We start from the raw sequence: 18,832 nt of genomic DNA, 5'->3' as shown, positions 1-18,832 counted from the left end.
TATGCCATGAATGTGGCGATAAGATTGATCATTTGGCTTGAAAGCCATTGATCTCCACACGTGATAGCTCGTTTCTGACAACACTTTTTTAAAATAATTGCCATATTACAAGTTTGTTATTTTTCCTGGGACCTTGGCCACGTATAATGACACAACGCGAAGGTTTCCCAATTTTTTTTATTTTTTTTAACTTTTTATGCCCGTTTCAAAATGCGGTCAAAACGGCGGGAATGACCGTTCCTAGCTAGTGGTTGAATCTTGGAATTTTTTTGGTGTTTCTCTGATTAAATAGATACCTATGTTCCTAAAATGATTTTTGGAAAAAATAAAGAGCAAACTATAAGGCAGCTACAGTTCAAATTTGACCCGCTTCCAACTGAATCGGCGAAAATTTGTCTTTTTCACGAGAGGTGAATCAAAACTTTTTACACCAAACCATTTGGTGAATTATGCATTAAATATGGCCTAGTATTTTAGAAAAATGATTTGGTCCAATTTTGCAACAATTATTTGGTAGGTTCTTCACCAAAAACCTCCTTTTGGGCACTCGAAAAATGGAAAATGGGCACTTGAAAAACCTCCTCAATTATTGACGAGAGGTGGATAGACAACTATTGAGACACAAGCATTTGGTCAATTGTACCTAAAATATGATCTAATATTATTGAAAAATAGAGTGGTGCCATTTTGCAACAAATATTGGTAGGTGCTTCAAAAAATATATACCATTTTCGACACTCCAAAGGTAGAAAATGTTTTTTTGCAAATAAAACTCATTTTGAGATCAATTTTTAAAGATATTTGTATTATTCCAGGTTTGTTATTTTTCTGAAAAACAAGTCTCACTTGTGACACGATGCTATTGTTCTTATTTTTTTTCTAATTCTATGATGTTATAAAATAGGTGACATGATTTAGCATATTATTTAATCGATTACGACCAATTTAGATGGTTATAAAATCGTCAAAGTGTGTACTACATTGTGATTGGTGGAACCGTTTGTGGCACGGATCGATGAGATGGCAGACATCCTTCCATCCATTGCTAGCAATCCAACGTCCATCCATCCATCCATGCAAAGAAAAGGAAAAAAACCACCGCACCAAACCCTACCTCTCTCTCACCTCTCCTCCCTTCCTTCCTTCCGCCCGCCGCCTCCCTCTCTCTGTCCCCGATCCAGATCGGCCTCTCCCTCACCCCTCGCGCCGCGCCCTCCTTCCCTCGCGCTGGCACCGGTGGCGCCCTCCTTCCTTTCTGTCACCGGCGGCGCCCTCCTTCCCTCGCGTTGCACCCGAACCTCGCTCCCGCTCCCAGCTCTTCTTCCTCCTCCGCTGCAGCTAGGGTTTCGTCTCCCCGATCCCCAATCCCCGAAGCTCGGATCCAGTAGCAGCATCAGCGATGGCGGCCGCGGGAGATCCTCTCCAAGGTCAAGCACGTCCAGGCCAAGCCTGCTGGCCGCCCTCGCGGGTGACTGCCTCCGCGGTGACGATGGCGGCCTCGTCGTCCCGAGAGGCCGCAGCGCCCCTCAAGGCCGACCTCCGCCACGTGAGTGATCCGTCGATCTCGTCTCTCCAACAGTTCAGTTCTCGCCGCTTCATTTCCTTTGATTCAACAAGATACTGTGTACCACTTCGGTATGTGCGTGCGTGTGAGCTGACTCTTCTTCTGCGTGGTTCATAGGTGTTCCGGATGCACGCACGAGTTGACCTGGACAAGCCGCCGGTGCTGCAGGATGTGGCGGATTTCTTCAGTGGCCACGGAATCGAGGACTTCACCTTCAGTAGGGGCAGGCTGGTGAGTGCAGCTCCCATGAATCTCTAGCAGGAAATGTGTGGGATGAGGTGTCTATTTGGTTTCCACTAAATTAGTTTGCATAGCTTCTGGTCACCTGATCCAGTAACGGAGAAGAATTTTAGGTTCAAAATGTTCCCACTTCCTAGTAAATGTTTTAGGTGCATAAGCAATTGATGTGATTAGTTGGTGAATTTTCTTTGTCGCTAAGTCTGAATGTGGGAACCTTGCTTTTAGTCAGAATGGTGTTGCCGGGCAAAGCTAGCGGTACGCGGAACACCAGAGAAACCACTGGTTGGCCTGTATCAGGAAGGGACACATACTGTTCAAGATATTCCCGATTGCAGAGGTTAGCTATGAAATTTTGTTAACTGTAAGAGTTACAACAGTTCGGTTCTCATCATCTCTTATGGCATAGACTTTTCCAACTTATACCAAAGAGACGTCCTTGTTTGAGCTGAAGTTTATATCCAAATAGGACGATTGAGATGTCACTTGAGCTACTAGACATGCAGGATTAGTCTATGCGTGTACTAATCCAGCTACTAGATATAGATAGGAGTGCAACATGCTTACATTGACTAGTCTGTACGCATACGTACTACTGTATCTGGTTGGCGTTGAAGTCAACTTAGAAGACCAACGTTTTTTCTACCTCAGTCAGGAGTATTATGCCTAGACAGAGCATGGTTTCTCAATCAAGTTTCTTGTTGCACACACTACATTCTAAATAGATTTATTAACTTGATCTTAGGGCTATTTATGCAACAATATCACAAAACTGACAATGATGTGAATTTGTTAAGGGAGGTAGCTGCTTTTATGTGATCAGAGGCATAAACAGTGCAGTTTTAATTTTCCAGTATGTCTTTGAGGTAATAATGTCATGGAAGTCCTTGGTAATACTCATATGAGTGCTTAGTATACTCACATCATGGTCTACACGGTGTCAGTTGTCAACTAGCTGTAACCCATATTAGTGCTTAGTATACTCATGAAAAGGGTTATTTCTCCACCTGTAGTTCACGGTTTATGCAGCATCTGTTCTTCTACCAATCTGTTGCTCGATTGTGTTGCGGATTCATATGATATTGGTGTACACTCAATTTGGTTATTTCTTGCTAGTTCTGCTACTAGTTGCTGTGCAATCCTAGTACTACAGGTGGATCAATCTCCCCCTCCCTCTCACCCCCGTCTCTGTCTCTGCAGGTAGGACAGGAGGAACAGCGACAAGCGACGGGATGAAGCCCGGCCATGGAAACCCACCGCAGCCTTCAAGACCTCGACGGCGGTCGGTGCCATGGTATGAATCCTTCCTCCACTTCAAGACCTCTACGTACGGCGGTCGGCAGCACGCGCGCGCATTGCACTCTTCCTCTTGCTCTGTTCTTGGGCTGATGCTGGCGGCGGTGCAGGGGATCCTAATCAACATGCAGTTCCTGGGGCCGGAGATCGACGCCGTCACCAACGACAACATCGTCATCAACGTCTTCAACAACCTGATCTGATATTGTTCTGAGATCCAGTGGCATCTCTATCCTCTTACAACTAATAACATTTTTAACTTCTTTTGGCCATGCTTTCGCTTTCACTACAGATCAGATCAGTGGTGAACGAAAGAAACAAGTGCACAACTAGTATCAGTGGGCTTGTATTTTTCTTGTGTAGCTGCTCTGCACTTGTTGTAGAGCATAGCTTGCATCAGTATTTTTACCTATTTTTGACCTCTCATTCTGAAATACATCTAGCAGGTGCGGCTAGTACTCTATTATTCTCCTACATATAGCTATATATGCATCTAAAAGGGCAAGTACTTGGATGACCTTGACAACATCATACTGATTGTAATAACTTTGCATAAGACTCTGTATTCGAAGACTTCTCGCAATTTATCATGCAATTCTAAACAATAGCATATGTCTATCTACCCTGCTGGGAATTTTCACTTTATATAAAAATTTGAGAGGCAAATGCTGGGATTCCAGTCTTGTCTGATGGCTAGGAGCTCAACTCTGCTTCTTGTTGTTGGAGTTTCAGGCTTGTTGCATAGTTCGTAGCTTCAAGTGTACTCTGGCTTCTAGCCACAGTGCACTACAAATTATTATAGAATTACAAAGTGTACACAACATTGCACCTTACACATTCTTCTCTTGTGAAATCAAATGCCATGACTGGGCATTCTTTTATCAACTTGCTGTACACTTGCTCTGCTTTAGGCTACTGTATAACTTGTGCCTTTTAACTTGATGTACATAGCATGCAATTTTTTACTGTATCACATTCACACATGATACGCTTAATATAGAGTTGTTTTCCGAGCTAGTTCTGTTTACTCTTAATATAGGTCTATTTGTCACCAATACTTGCCTGCTATGCTATAGTAGACCTTGTTCATATTTATTAGTTAAGTTTGCTTGTCCTTGGTATCTATATGCATGCCATTTGCGTTTCAGGCTTTCTCTGAAATGAAATAATAGGTCTATTAGTCACCAATACTTGAGTTAATCTAACTCCTTACCTGCTATGCTATAGTAGGCATTGTTCATATTTATTAGCGAAGTTTGCTTGTCCACAGTGATCCATATACATGCCATTTGTGTTTAGCGTTCTCTGAAATGAAATAATAAGATTCACACTCCATGGACCAGGACGACCACCGGGACCTCCACGGCGATGATGAAGCCTGAACATGGTCGAGCTCGATGGAACAACAGTGCCTCAGTGTGGTGCAGCCGAGTTGGGCCACTCCAGTGCATCAGGAACTCTGCATGCTGCTGTCCTTTGTCTCATCATCTTAACTACTGCAATAGTAGGAGTATTTTATATGCTGTTCATTTCTTGGCCACCCAGCATGTTTGCTAATCATCCATCTGCCTCATGTTATATGATCCCTACCTAGTAACTTCATTGTATGCAGACTTGTGGTGTTGGTTCAGTTTAGTCAAATTAATATATATACTGCTTTGCTACTACTACTACTACTACTGTCTGCATTTAATCCTGATTAGTAGCTTCATCAATAAGTGGCAAACAAAACAATGTTGATTTTAATCTTATCTCTGTGACAACAAATGGAGTTGAATTCCAGCATGCATGTCAAAGCTGGGTTCAATTCTTGGGCAATATATGGTAGTTTCCACTCTTCACGCCCAAGATTAGTATGATGCAGCTCTCCCTCCTCACTCCATACATCCAGGTACTAGTTACCCAACGAGCAGCCCTGCACCTCGCTGGATCTCGCCCAAACCCCGCTCATCTTGCTGCTTGTGGCAGGGAATACTCTCTGTTGAGTATTTGGAGGAATGAATATCTGTTAAGTATGGAGTTAGGATTATCTAATAAAATTTCTACTATATATATATGCATGAAACTGAGATTGCTAGCATGATTTACACAAGATACACCCTTTGAATTGAATTGATTGGTTCAGTTTCGTATATTCTTCACCCAGCCTTCTATCATGCTTGTAACTAGTGCTCTGCTCATGTTGTTAGACAGGATTTTCACTTCCTGCCATCCCAGCCTTCTATCATGCTTACCAGATTTTTCTTTGCACGGTAGTAGCACCAGTACCTTGCTGTTGTTGGGAACGGAAGGGAGCTGTTCCATGCACTGAATCTTGGGAGAAAATCACCTTCGGCATGTACACCATCACCTTGGGCATGCTTGTGGCGCTGCTGCTCGGCCTCAACATGTCCTGGAGTGCCATTAGCGCCGCCCTCACGCTCATCTTCCTCGACTTCAAGGACGCTCGGCCCTGCCTCGAGAAGGTAATTGTCTGTCCATCCGTCTGCAGTTAACTAAGTTGTGCCCCATTGATGTCCTACTACTGTTAATTGTTACTACCATGGTGCTGATGCTGTTCAGAATATGATATGTGCCTTAATTCTAAGTTTTGGTCTCTCTTAAGATACACTTCTAGCTTTTCTGACTCAAAGTTGTTAACTTGGTACTGCATGAGTTTTACTACTGCTAACGCAGAGAGTATTTACTACTGCCAACACAGAGATTTTGTATGCATGCTACCTGATGAGTGCTTTCTTTGTAATATTTCACCTTCGTATGCATAGGTTTATTCGGTTTGAATTCTGCATGACATGAAATAGATATTATAGTGTTTTTCTCAACTTGTTTTCACTGTCACTTGATATATACTTGCTTGTACTTGAAGCTGTGGGTTAATGTTGGTGGTTTTGTTCTACTTGGACGCATTGATACCCATCATCGAGCGAACGGATGCAACAACGTCAAGAAGCTCATGGCTGTGTGCATCTAAAGCACACCATGGACACCATCCACTTCCTCATCAATGCTAACTCAATCCAGATCATCGGCGACACTATCATCCACAGGTATCTTCCTTGGTTCCCTTTGTTCTCTCCTGCCTTTGTGATGTTAGTATGCGTGTGCTGACGAGTATTGTTAGATCTTGCCAGTTGAATGTATGGTCGTGATAGTAGAATGGTATTTTGTTTTAGGCGCAATGTGTTGAGTGCAGTTTTTTGCACAACCTGCATACGTGCCATGCATATTCATATTGTCTCTCTGTTTCTTATATGAACTACTATCTCATTTTAACTAGCTTGACAACAAAAAGCATGGTACTAGCTGAATTTATGTTATCATTCTAAATACATGTCCTTTTCTTGAATGGTCTGTTCATAATATATTTGCCCCAGTTTTTCTCATTCTTCTCTGATTCATGTAACAGGATGACAGAGGAAGCCATGTTGCTGTTTTGTTTGGTCTCAGCCCTGACTATCGCTGTCGAGCGAGTCCGGCGTGTTGTTCATCTGACTATGGTTCCAGCCCTGACTACCGAAGTTTTTGTCCTGTTGAAGTTGCATAGAAATATGAGAGAGTCCAGCGAGTCCAGTGTGTTGTTCATGACAGGAGCTTGTGAAGTAGTACTATATTACACTTGTAGAGCTTGTAAAGTATTGTATTATACATGGCCCTTTGTAATGGCACGGATAGAGCTTGTATTATGTGATCTGGTTGCTCTTGTTTAAGTATTATGTGTGTTTTTGTCTCTGCCAATCTAAATACTGCTTGAAATATGAAGAATATGAGTCTGATAGATGGGACCCACTTACCTGACAAATGGAAACCTGTTACCAGAACCTAACAATTGGGACCCATCTGACTAGTGGACCCATTTAATAAAAAAAGAAATGAAATTGTTTAGCCAAAATGGCCGCGGCCCAACAATAAAAAAGGCTGCCATATTGGGCTTGGCCCATGAACCCAACAAAAAATTGATGGAAAAAAACACAAATAGGCTGAATTAATGGGCTCGGCCCATGTAAAACACCGAATCGGACCGGGCTGAATCTTGTCAATGACCTTTTCAATTGGTCGCAATTTTGCCACGTCGGATCCGACGTGGCCTGGGCAGACAACCAGTGACCAAAACAAAAGGTCATGGGTTCAACGACCTTCTGTTTTGGTCGTAAACGTCTATGACCTTCTCACAGGGAAGGTCGCTAATTTCAGTTTACGACTGCCAGCTTTTGACCTTCTGTTTTTGGTCACAAACAGGTCGCAAATAAAAAACTATGACCTTTCAGCGGCCAATAGTGAGGGTCACAAGTTGACATATTTCTTGTAGTGTTAGATGGTGCCCTATTTAACGTGAATGCAGCTGTCTCTAATGCATAATCCCAAAATGATAGTGGTAAATCGGTAAGAGACATCATAGATTGCACCATATCTAATAAAGTACGGTTACGATGTTCGGACACACCATTATGCCGTGGTGTTCCAGGTGGCGTGAGTTGCGAAACTATTCCACATTGTTTCAAATGAAGACCAAACTCGTAACTCAAATATTCTCCTCCACGATCAGATCGTTGAAACTTTATTTTCTTGTTACGATGATTTTCCACTTCACTCTGAAATTATATCAACTTTTCAAACATTTCAGACTTATGTTTCATCAAGCAGATATACCCATATCTGCTCAAATTATCTGTGGAGGTCAGAAAACAATGATACCTGCCGCGAGCCTCAACACTCATTGGACCGCATACATCGGTATGTATTATTTCCAACAAGTCAGTGGCTCGCTCCATTGTTCCGGAGAACGGAGTCTTAGTCATCTTTCCCATGAGACATGGTTCGCAAGCATCAAGTGATTCATAATCAAGTGATTCCAAAAACCCATCAGCATGGAGTTTCTTCATGCGCTTTACACCAATAAGACCTAAACGGCAGTGCCACAAATAAGTTGCACTATCATTATTAACTTTGCATCTTTTGGCTTCAATATTATGAATATGTGTATCACTACAATCGAGATCCAACAAACCATTTTCATTGGGTGTATGACCATAGAAGGTTTTATTCATGTAAACAGAACAACAAGTATTCTCTAATTTAAATGAATAACCGTATTGCAATAAACATGATCAAATCATATTCATGATCAACGCAAACACCAAATAACATTTATTTAGGTTCAACACTAATCCCGAAAGTATAGGGAGCGTGCGATGATGATCATATCAATCTTGGAACCACTTCCAACGCACATCGTCACTTCACCCTTAACTAGTCTCTGTTCATTCTGCAACTCCTGTTTCGAGTTACTACTCTTAGCAACTGAACCAGTATCAAAATACCGATGGGTTGCTACGAACACTATTAAAATACACATCAATAATCTGTATAAAATATACCTTTGTTCACTTTGCCATCCTTCTTATCCGCTAAATACTTGGGGCAGTTCCGCTTCCAGTGACCAGTCCCTTTGCAGTAGGAGCACTTAGTCTCAGGCTTAGGTACAGACTTGGGCTTCTTCACTTGAGTAGCAACTTGCTTGCCGTTCTTCTTGAAGTTCCCCTTCTTCCCTTTGCCCTTTTCTTAAAGCTAGTGGTCTTGTCAACCATCAACACTTGATGCTTTTCTTGATTTCTACCTTCGTCGATTTCAGCATCGCAAAGAGCTCAGGAATTATTTTCGTCATCCCTTTCATATTATAGTTCATCACGAAGTTCTATTAACTTGGTGATAGTGACTAGAGAATTCTGTCAATTACTATCTTATCTGGAAGATTAACTCCCACTTGATTCAAGCAATTGTAGTACCCAGACAATCTGAGCACATGCTCACTGGTTGAGCTATTCTCCTCCATCTTGTAGGCAAAGTACCGTCAGAGGTCTCATCCCTCTCGACACGGGCATGAGTATGAAATACCAATTTAAACTCTTGGAACATCTTATATGCTCCGTGGCGTTCAAAACATTTTTGATGTCCTAGTTCTAAGCCATAAAGCATGGTGCACTGAACTATCAAGTAGTCATCATATCGAGCTTTGTCAAACGTTCATAACGTCTGCATATGTTCCTGCAATAGGTCTGTCACCTAGCGGTGCATCAGGGACACAATTATTCTATGCAGCAATGAGGATAATCCTCAGATCACGGACCCAGTCCGCATCATTGCTACTATCATCTTTCAACTTAGTTTTCTCTAGGAACACATATAAAACATAGGGAAGCAACAGCGCGAGCTATTGCTCTACAACATTATTTGCAAAATACTATCAGGACTAAGTTCATGATAAATTAAAGTTCAATTAATCATATTACTTAAGAACTCCCACTTAGATAGACATCCCTCTAATCATCTAAGTGATCATGTGATCCAAATCAACTAAACCATGTCCGATCATCACGTGAGATGGAGTAGTTTTCAATGGTGAACATCACTATGTTGATCATATCTACTATATGATTCACGCTCGACCTTTCGGTCTCAGTGTTCCGAGGCCATATCTGCATATGCTAGGCTCATCAAGTTTAACCTGAGTATTCCGCGTGTGCAAAACTATCTTGCACCCGTTGTGTTTGAACGTAGAGCTTATCACACCCGATCATCACGTGGTGTCTCAGCACGAAGAACTTTCACAACAGTGCATACTCAGGGAGAACACTTATACCTTGAAATTTAGTGTGAGATCATCTTATAATGCTACCGTCGATCTAAGAAAAATAAGATGCATAAAAGATAAACATCACATGCAATCAATATAAGTGATATGATATGGCCATCATCATATTGTGCTTGTGATCACCATCTCCGAAGCACCATCATGATCACCATCGTCACCGGCGCGACACCTTTATCTCCATCGTAGCATCGTTGTCGTCTCACCAACTATTGCTTCTACGACTATCGCTACCGCTTAGTGATAAAGTAAAGCAATTACAAGGCGATTCCATTGCATACAATAAAGCGACAACCATATGGCTCCTGCCAGTTGTCGATAACTCGGTTACAAAACATGATCATCTCATACAATAAAATTTAGCATCATGTCTTGACCATATCACATCACAACATGCCCTGCAAAAACAAGTTAGACGTCCTCTACTTTGTTGTTGCAAGTTTTACATGGCTGCTACGGGCTGAGCAAGAACCGTTCTTACCTACGCATCAAAACCACAACGATAGTTCGTCAAGTTAGTGTTGTTTTAACCTTCACAAGGACCGGGCGTAGCCACACTCGGTTCAACTAAAGTTGGAGAAACTGACACCCGCTAGTCACCTCTGTGCAAAGCACAGCGATAAAACCAGTCTCGCGTAAGCGTACGCGTAATGTCGGTCCGGGCCGCTTCATCCAACAATACCGCCGAACCAAAGTGTGACATGCTGGTAATCAGTATGACTTGTATCGCCCACAACTCACTTGTGTTCTACTCGTGCATATAACATCTACGCATAAAACCTGGCTCGGATGCCACTGTTGGGGAACGTAGTAATTTCAAAAAAATTCCTACGCACACACAGGATCATGGTGATGCATAGCAATGAGAGGGGAGAACGTTGTCCACGTATCCTCGTAGACCGAAAGCGGAAGCGTTAGCACAACGTGGTTGATGTAGTCGTATGTCTTCACGATCCGACTGATCAAGTACCGAACGCACGGCACCTCTGAGTTCAGCACACCTTCAGCTCGATGACGTCCCTCGAACTCCGATCCAGACGAGCTTTGAGAGATAGTTCCATCAGCACGACGGCGTGGTGACGATGATGATGTTCTACCGACGCAGGGCTTCGCCTAAGCACCGCTACGATATTATCGAGGTGGATTATGGTGGAGGGCGGCACCGCACACGGCTAAGAGATTAAGAGATCAATTGTTGTGTCTATGGGGTGCCCCCTCCTCCGTATATAATGGGGAGGGAGGAGGAGAGGGCCGGCCAAGGGGAGGAGGCGCGCCCAAGGGGGGTAATCCTACTCCAAGTAGGATTCCCCCCTCTTTCCTAGTCCAAGTAGGAGAGGGGAAGGAAGGGAAGGAGAAGGAGAAGGAAGGAGAAGGAGGAAAAGGAGGAAAGGGGGCCGGCCCCCTAGTCCAATTCGGTTTGGGCTAGGGGGTCGCGCGCCCTGCCTCCTCTCTTCCACCACTTGGCCCATGGGGCCCATTGCTTCTTCCTCGTATTCCCGTAACTCCCCGGTATCCCCGAAAATACCCGAATCACTCGGAACCTTTCCGATGTCTGAATATAGTCGTCCAATATATCGATCTTTACGTCTCGACCATTTCGAGACTCCTCGTCATGTCCCCGATCTCATCCGGGACTCGAAACTACCTTCGGTACATCAAAACACATAAACTCATAATACAAATCGTCACCGAAACTTTAAGCGTGCGGACCTTACGGGTTCGAGAACTATGTATACATGACCGAGACATGTCTCTGGTCAATAACCAATAGCGGAACCTGGATGCTCATATTGGCTCCTACATATTCTACGAAGATCTTTATCGGTCAAACCGCATAACAACATACGTTGTTCCCTTTGTCATCGGTATGTTACTTGCCCGAGATTTCATCGTCGGTATCTTAATACCTAGTTCAATCTCGTTACCGGCAAGTCTCTTTACTCGTTCCGTAATACACCATCCCGTAACTAACTCATTAGTTACAATGCTTGCAAGGCTTATAGTGATGTGTATTACCGAGTGGGCCCAGAGATACCTCTCTGACAATCGGAGTGACAAATCCTAATCTCGAAATACGCCAACTCAACAAGTACCTTCAGAGACACCTGTAGAGCACCTTTATAATCACCCAGTTACGTTGTGACGTTTGGTAGCACACAAAGTGTTCCTCCGGTAAACGGGAGTTGCATAATCTCATAGTCATAGGAACATGTATAAGTCGTGAAGAAAGCAATAGCAACATACTAAACGATCAAGTGCTAAGCTAACGGAATGGGTCAAGTCAATCACATCATTCTCTAATGATGTGATCCCATTAATTAAATGACAACTCATGTCTATGGCTAGGAATCTTAACCATCTTTGATTCAACGAGCTAGTCAAGTAGAGGCATACTAGTGACACTCTGTTTGTCTATGTATTCACACATGTATCAAGTTTCCGGTTAATACAATTCTAGCATGAATAATAAACATTTATCGTGAAATAAGGAAATAAATAATAACTTTATTATTGCCTCTAGGGCATATTTCCTTCAGTTTTTACTGACCACATGAACCGGGGCTTTTCTCCACCCGGCTAAAAAAATTTCAGAGACGTCCTGCACTTTTTTGATCTCCGACCTCAAGATATCGGTCCCAACTCCGTATCTAATATTTGCAATTTCCAAGTGTTCTGTGAGGTGTACCTTGGAGAAGAACCCAACTTGCTGCTCTTCAGAGAATTATTTTATTTGAACCGCCAGAATGAACATGCCAACGGGCCTAGCTTGGAACTTGGTGGGATCTCAATCCAGCGAAGGAGAGACTGCATTTTTCCGTATGCCGATCCACCGAGTCACCCCAAGGACTGGAACCAGACATGGTTCTATTGTCAAGATACTTCTCCGGCTGGTGAGAACTCTCTGCCCGGCTTTCGCGCCCTGCGCCTCGAGTCCACTCATCCTCTACCGGATAAACTGTCTCCTGCTGAACGCCAGAAACTTTCCCCCACCATGAGTAAAGTCAAGGCTCTTTTGGGGAATGCCTTAAATGGCATCGATTTGGTCCGGGTTTGGCTTGCCTGGCGGGTTATCCCATTGAGCCACCGCCCTGGTTTGATGTGCGACTACACAGGCCAGAAGAATGATCCTTTGCGGCACAACCCTGATGATTTACCTGAAGACGTCATTGATGATATGACAAAGTCACTCCTGAATGAAAGCCTGGCAGACTATGGCAAAGTAGGTTTAAGTCCTTTCTGCAAAGCTAACCCGGCTCCAGCGGTAAGCCACAAATTTAAGCATTTTTACTTTCATCTTTGAAGGTTTTATCTTTACTCAAAACTCTTGTTGTAATTCACAGGCCACTGACAAATTTTGGAAGGCCAAGTATGATCATGAAGCTGCAAAGAAAGCCAGAAAGGCCAAGAAAGCCGCCCGGAAAGCCATTGCCAGGAAGAAGGGGAACAAGCCCATCGCCTCAGATTTGCTTCATTTAGAAGATACCTCTGAGTCGGAGGTAGCCCTTGACTTTCTTGGCTCCTTTTTTAATTACCTTATTGACACTGATTATCAGCAGGAAGACACGGGAACCAGTCATGGAAAAGCTGAAGAGGTAACTATCATTTCTTCCGACTCCGAGCCTTTCCCAAGACAGAAAATCCGAAGAGTAACCCGGAAAGTAAGATTTTCACATCCCTTAGCTTATCACGATCCTCAATTTCTTTTGAAGCGGCAGATTCATGAGAGCCGGAGGCAGACCCGGACCAGTAAAGATGCGGAACTCTCCTCCGGCTTACCCAATGCACCAAGAAAGCGTCGAAACGAGGTCACCTCCGATTTATATCCCTTTTATCCTTTGGCAGGTCTCACTCGTCAACCACTCAATTCTTCTGACTCAAATTATCAGGAAACTTCACCTTCTTCCGGCGAATCAATGCAGTCCAATTTGCCGGCTTTTAAAACCGCTCTAGGGTAACGATAACCTGCTTATCCTGTATTCATTTCAATTTGCTACACTTGTACTGACCTTTTGATTTCATGCAGTGGACAAGCAAAGCCCAGCAAGAGGGCGAAGAAGAACAAGCCGGCCGAAGAGCCGATCTTAAATGAGCCGGAACTTGGAACGGCCGCACCTGAAGCCTCCACTCATGAGCCGCCATCTGAGCCAGCCCATGATATACCAATGCCCACTGCTGACCTGCCTATCGAACAAGCCATTGATGGTTCTGAAAATCCGGAATTTCCTAGCCCGGCCAAGACGGATGACCCTCAAAATCTTGATGTCGAAATCACCAAGACCGGCTTTGTTGAACCGGGGAGACCAACCGTGCTGGCCAAGTGTTCTGCCAAGGAGGAACTTCTGGAACGCCGCAGAACTAGACTTGATGTTGCTGATTATACTCACATGAGTATCGGAGATATCTTTTCTGGCTATATGTGCCAAGTGCATAGTAGCCGTGACATAGAAATTGACATGGTGAAATAGATGCACCAGAAGTTTGAGGTACAATCCTTTCTCTGTACTTGATTATCCTTACTATACCAGCCCCCAAGTCTATTGCTTATGATGAAATATGCTGTAGACTTAAAAACAAACTGATAATAGTGGTAATATGTCTGGGCAAAAATATATAAGAAAACCGGCTTACGCTGTAGCCCCCAAGGGCCGGCTTAAACAGCATGTTTGAACCGGTCCTTATTATACCTGAACCAAATAAAATACCCTGTAACAGCAATATGCATTAGCCCCCAAGTGCCAAGTATCTTTGCTTGCAAAATGCTTGGGACTTACTAACATGAACCGCCATTTTAAGCAAATTTCTTCAGTATACATTAGCCCCCAAGTGCCAAGTGTTGTTGCTTGTAAAAGACTTGGGACTTACTAACATGAACCGCCATTTTAAGCAATTTTCTTCAGTATACATTAGCCCCCAAGTGCCAAGTGTTGTTGCTTGTAAAAGACTTGGGACTTAATACTGTATACCAATGCTCATGATTTTTTGACCTGGTGTTTGTGCAGACCACGACTGCCCAACTTCAATCAGAACTGTCTGAACTGCAGAGCCACCTGGAGGCCCAAGAAACTGAAACCCAGAAGGCTAATTCCAAATTTGAATTCAGTGTATCTGAACAGGAGAAACTGAAATCCGGATTTGAAGTTGAAAAGAAAGCCTGGGCTGACGAAAAAATTGCTTTAACCCAAGGAGCCGAAGCAGCGGAGAAAACTCTTGAAGAGGTAACCACTGAATTATCCGGCTTAAAACACCGTGTATCTCAGATGGTCTCCGCAATCTTTGGTAAGCCGCCTTGCAAGTGTTATATATTTGAATCTTTCTAATAAGCATAATACTGTTATGAACTCACCTGACATTGTAATGCAGGCCCCAGGAGCTCCGATCTTAACCAAAGCATGCTGATCAAACTGAAGGCGGTTTACACGCTGGTGGAACAACTCTACACCGGATCTCAACGTGCCTTGGCTGCAGTTGCCCTATCAAACGAAGTCCCCACACTCCTGGCGGATGTACTGAAACGGCTTGTTGTGTTGCCGCAGCGGTTCAATGAGTTAAGGCGATCTTCTACGAGAGCCGGAGCCGTAGCTGCATTAAGCCGGGCCAAGGCGTGGCTACCAGAGCTAGACCTAGCCGACATCGCCATTGGATATCCAAGCCTGAAGGAGGACGGCTCAACATTTGAACAGAAGGACTTCACCGGTTATGTGAAGGAAATACGCCCCGTGGCCACTCTGATTGGTAATGACACGGATCTTACTAAGTACCAACCGGGTTTTGATGCAAAAAACAGAGAATTCTGACGCCACATTATGTAGTGACCAGCCTGATCCCTCCAATTCATAAGCATACCTTTGCCCCTGAAGTTGACCTGGCTGGATTAATTGATGATGAAGCTGTATTTGAAGCTTTGAGTGGCATTGACTGGTCATCATCAACCTTCTAGGACAGGGAACAAGACGGAGGAGCGGAAAGGGATGATCCAGAAGCTTCAGGCCAGCAAAACAACTGATCCGTCGGGCGGCTCATATTTATGCGTTGCTGAAAAAACAATGTTAATCATTTGGACTCAGGGAGTCATGTAATAGGGTAGACATAAACTTGGTTTTGCCGTGCCTTCGCGCACGTGTTTGGTGCTCAATACTGTTAAGCCGCCATCTTATATTCATCCATATTATGCTTATCATCTGTTTTCCTTATTCTTAAGAAAGCTTTTAAACTGTCCTGCATACAGAAATAAATCACAAGTCCCTTGGCGGCTTACCACAGGGCGGGTCATATATCTTACATAGAACCCGAAATATGAAACCCGAAATATGAAAAAGAGTCATAGATAAGCCGGTTATCAATTATAGCTTTGAAACATGACTATAATATCATACCTGTGATCCTTTGATTTATACTGCCGGTTTATGTGACCCGAACAGTTAAGGGTGACAACCCAATCCTGTAGAAGTCGGTACTTCCACACATTATTGTTATATGCTGGCGACTTATTGACTAAGGCCAAGCCGGGTTAAATAGAAGCCACTCATTATACGCTTTCAATAGGATAAAAAAACTCTCAAGAAAAACTAAAAAAAGACTGTTTGCAAAGACGTCAGAAGAAATAAACAAAATTTTGAGGCTTCTGATTCGAATACGATCAGTAAACCGTTCCAAAAGGGTTAAGCTAGGATTCGAATACGATCATGTAGCCCCCAGTGGCTTTGGCGTTGCGCCGATCAAGAGGGTATCGACAGCTATGTTCTCTTTGGTTCGAATACGACCTATGTTTGAACAGGAAACCCCCAAATGACCTTGAGAGTTTTTTAACGAAGCTGATTCGAATACGATCAACGTTGGACCCAAAAGGGGTTGAGCTATGATTCAGATACGATCAAGAAGCCCCCTAGTGAGTTTGGTAGTGTGCCGATCAAAAGGGTATCGACAGGTATGTTCTCTTTGGTTCGAATACGACCTATGTTTGAATAGGAAGCCCCCTAGTGACCATGAGGTTTAATGGCTAGATTCGAATACGATCATGAGCCGGACCAAGAGGGTTAAATTAAATTCGAATACGATCAGCCCCCAATTGGTCGTTTTATAATTAGAATGATAAAGACATATGATCACTGAGGATGAAAAGTATAGAGGTCCTGCTCTATTACTTATCATAATATACACATCGTCAAAATATGTACATCACGAGAGCCGGTGGCTTAAGCGTAGTAAGGCCGAAGATGAGCAATATTCCACAGCCGGCGGGTCTCCTTCTCCGACTTACGTGAGTCTTTGTGCTCTCGAACATCGATAAGGTAGTATGACCCGTTGTTCAAGTTCTTGCTGACCACAAAAGGTCCTTCCCAAGGCGGGGATAGCTTGTGCGCATCAGACTGATCCTGGATGAGCCGGAGCACCAAGTCACCTTCTTGAAAGGTTCTGGACTTAACCCGGCGGCTGTGATAATGGCGCAAGTCCTGTTGGTAAATCGCCGAGCGAGCTGCTGCTAAGTCGCGCTTCTCATCTAACAGGTCAAGTGCATCCCGACGGGCTTGTTCATTATTAGCTTCAACGTAAGCCGCCACGCGGGGCGAGTCATGATGGATGTCACTAGGTAGAACCGCCTCTACACCATAAACCATGAAGAAAGGCGTGTAACCCATAGACCTGTTGGGGGTAGTATTGATGCTCCATATCACAGAAGGTAATTCTTCTACCCAACAAGCCGGAGTCCGCTGCAAAGGAACCATAAGCCGGGGCCTGATGCCCTTCAAGATTTCCTGATTGGCTCTTTCAGCCTGCCCATTAGATTGGGGGTGAGCTACTGACGAAACATCAAGCCGAATATGCTCACGTTGTTAGAATTCCTCCATGGCACCCTTGGGCAGATTAGTACCATTGTCAGTTATAATACTGTGTGGAAAACCAAAGCGAAAGATCACCTTTTGCATGAATTGAACCGCCGTGGCTGCATCACACTTACTGACTGGCTCTGCCTCAACCCACTTTGTGAATTTGTCAACCGCCACCAAGAGGTGGGTCTTTTTATATTTGGACCTTTTGAAAGGCCCAACCATGTCGAGCCCCCAGACTGCAAACGGCCAAGTAATTGGAATCATCCTCAATTCTTGAGCTGGTACATGAGCCCTCCGTGAGAACTTCTGACAACCGTCACATTTACTGACCAGATCTTCCGCGTCAGCATGAGCCGTTAGCCAATAAAATCCATGACGAAAAGCCTTGGCCATGAGGGATTTTGAACTGGCGTGATGGCCACAATCTCCTTCATGAATCTCATGAAGAATTTCTTGACCTTCCTCGGGAGAGACACAACGCTGAAACGCTCCAGTGACACTGCGATGATGTAACTCCCCATGAACAGTCGTCATTGATTTAGACCGCCGGGTTATCTATCTAGCTAAGGTTTCGTCCTCAGGCAACTCGCCCCGGGTCATGTAAGCCAAATATGGCACTGTCCAATCTGGGATAACGTAAAGAGCCGCCACCAGTTGTGCTTCCGGGTCAGGAACAGCTAAGTCTTCCTCTGTAGGCAACTTGATAGAAGGGTTATGCAAAACATTCAAAAAGGTGTTAGGTGGCACCGGCTTACGCTGAGACCCCAATCGGCTTAAAGCATCGGCCGCCTTGTTCTTTCTGCGATCAATGTGCTCCACCTGGTAACCTTTGAAGTGTCCAACAATGGCGTCAACTTCATGGCGATAAGCCGCCATGAGAGGATCCTTAGAATCCCACTTGCCTGATACTTGTTGAGCCACCAAATCTGAATCGTCGAAGCACCTTACCCGGCTTAACTTCATCTCCTTAGCCATCCGAAGACCATGGAGCAAGGCCTCATACTCGGCTGCATTGTTAGTATAGGGAAACATCAACCGGAGTACATAACAAAATTTGTCACCTCGAGGGGAAGCCAAGACAACTCCAGCCCCCGAGCCTTCCAATTGCCTGGACCCATCAAAATGAATAGTCCAATATGTGTTGTCCGGCTTTTCTTCAGGCATCTGCTGCTCCGTCCAATCGTTTATGAAATCCACCAGTGCTTGAGACTTGATAGCAGTGTGTGGCACATACTTTAAGCCATGAGGCCCAAGTTCAAT

General features: G+C 44.0%; 1 long non-coding RNA gene across 2 annotated transcripts; it reads left to right on the top strand.

Moving 5' to 3' along the window:
* The first annotated feature begins 2,028 nt into the window (after positions 1–2,028).
* On the top strand, positions 2,029–7,103 carry LOC123494204 (uncharacterized). Of its 2 annotated transcripts, XR_006664508.2 has the most exons (4): positions 2,029–2,141; positions 3,002–5,562; positions 5,964–6,144; positions 6,504–7,103. It is a non-coding gene; the product is annotated as an uncharacterized lncRNA (long non-coding RNA). The 2 variants fall into 2 exon arrangements; XR_006664507.2 differs by having other exon boundaries at positions 3,002–6,144; positions 6,504–7,102.
* The last annotated feature ends 11,729 nt before the right edge of the window (positions 7,104–18,832 follow it).

This window comes from Aegilops tauschii, chromosome 5, assembly GCF_002575655.3.
Source record: "Aegilops tauschii subsp. strangulata cultivar AL8/78 chromosome 5, Aet v6.0, whole genome shotgun sequence".
NCBI classification, from domain to species: domain Eukaryota; kingdom Viridiplantae; phylum Streptophyta; class Magnoliopsida; order Poales; family Poaceae; genus Aegilops; species Aegilops tauschii.
The sequence above is the reverse complement of the archived record's forward strand: the minus strand, read 5'-3'. Positions and strand labels throughout refer to the sequence as shown.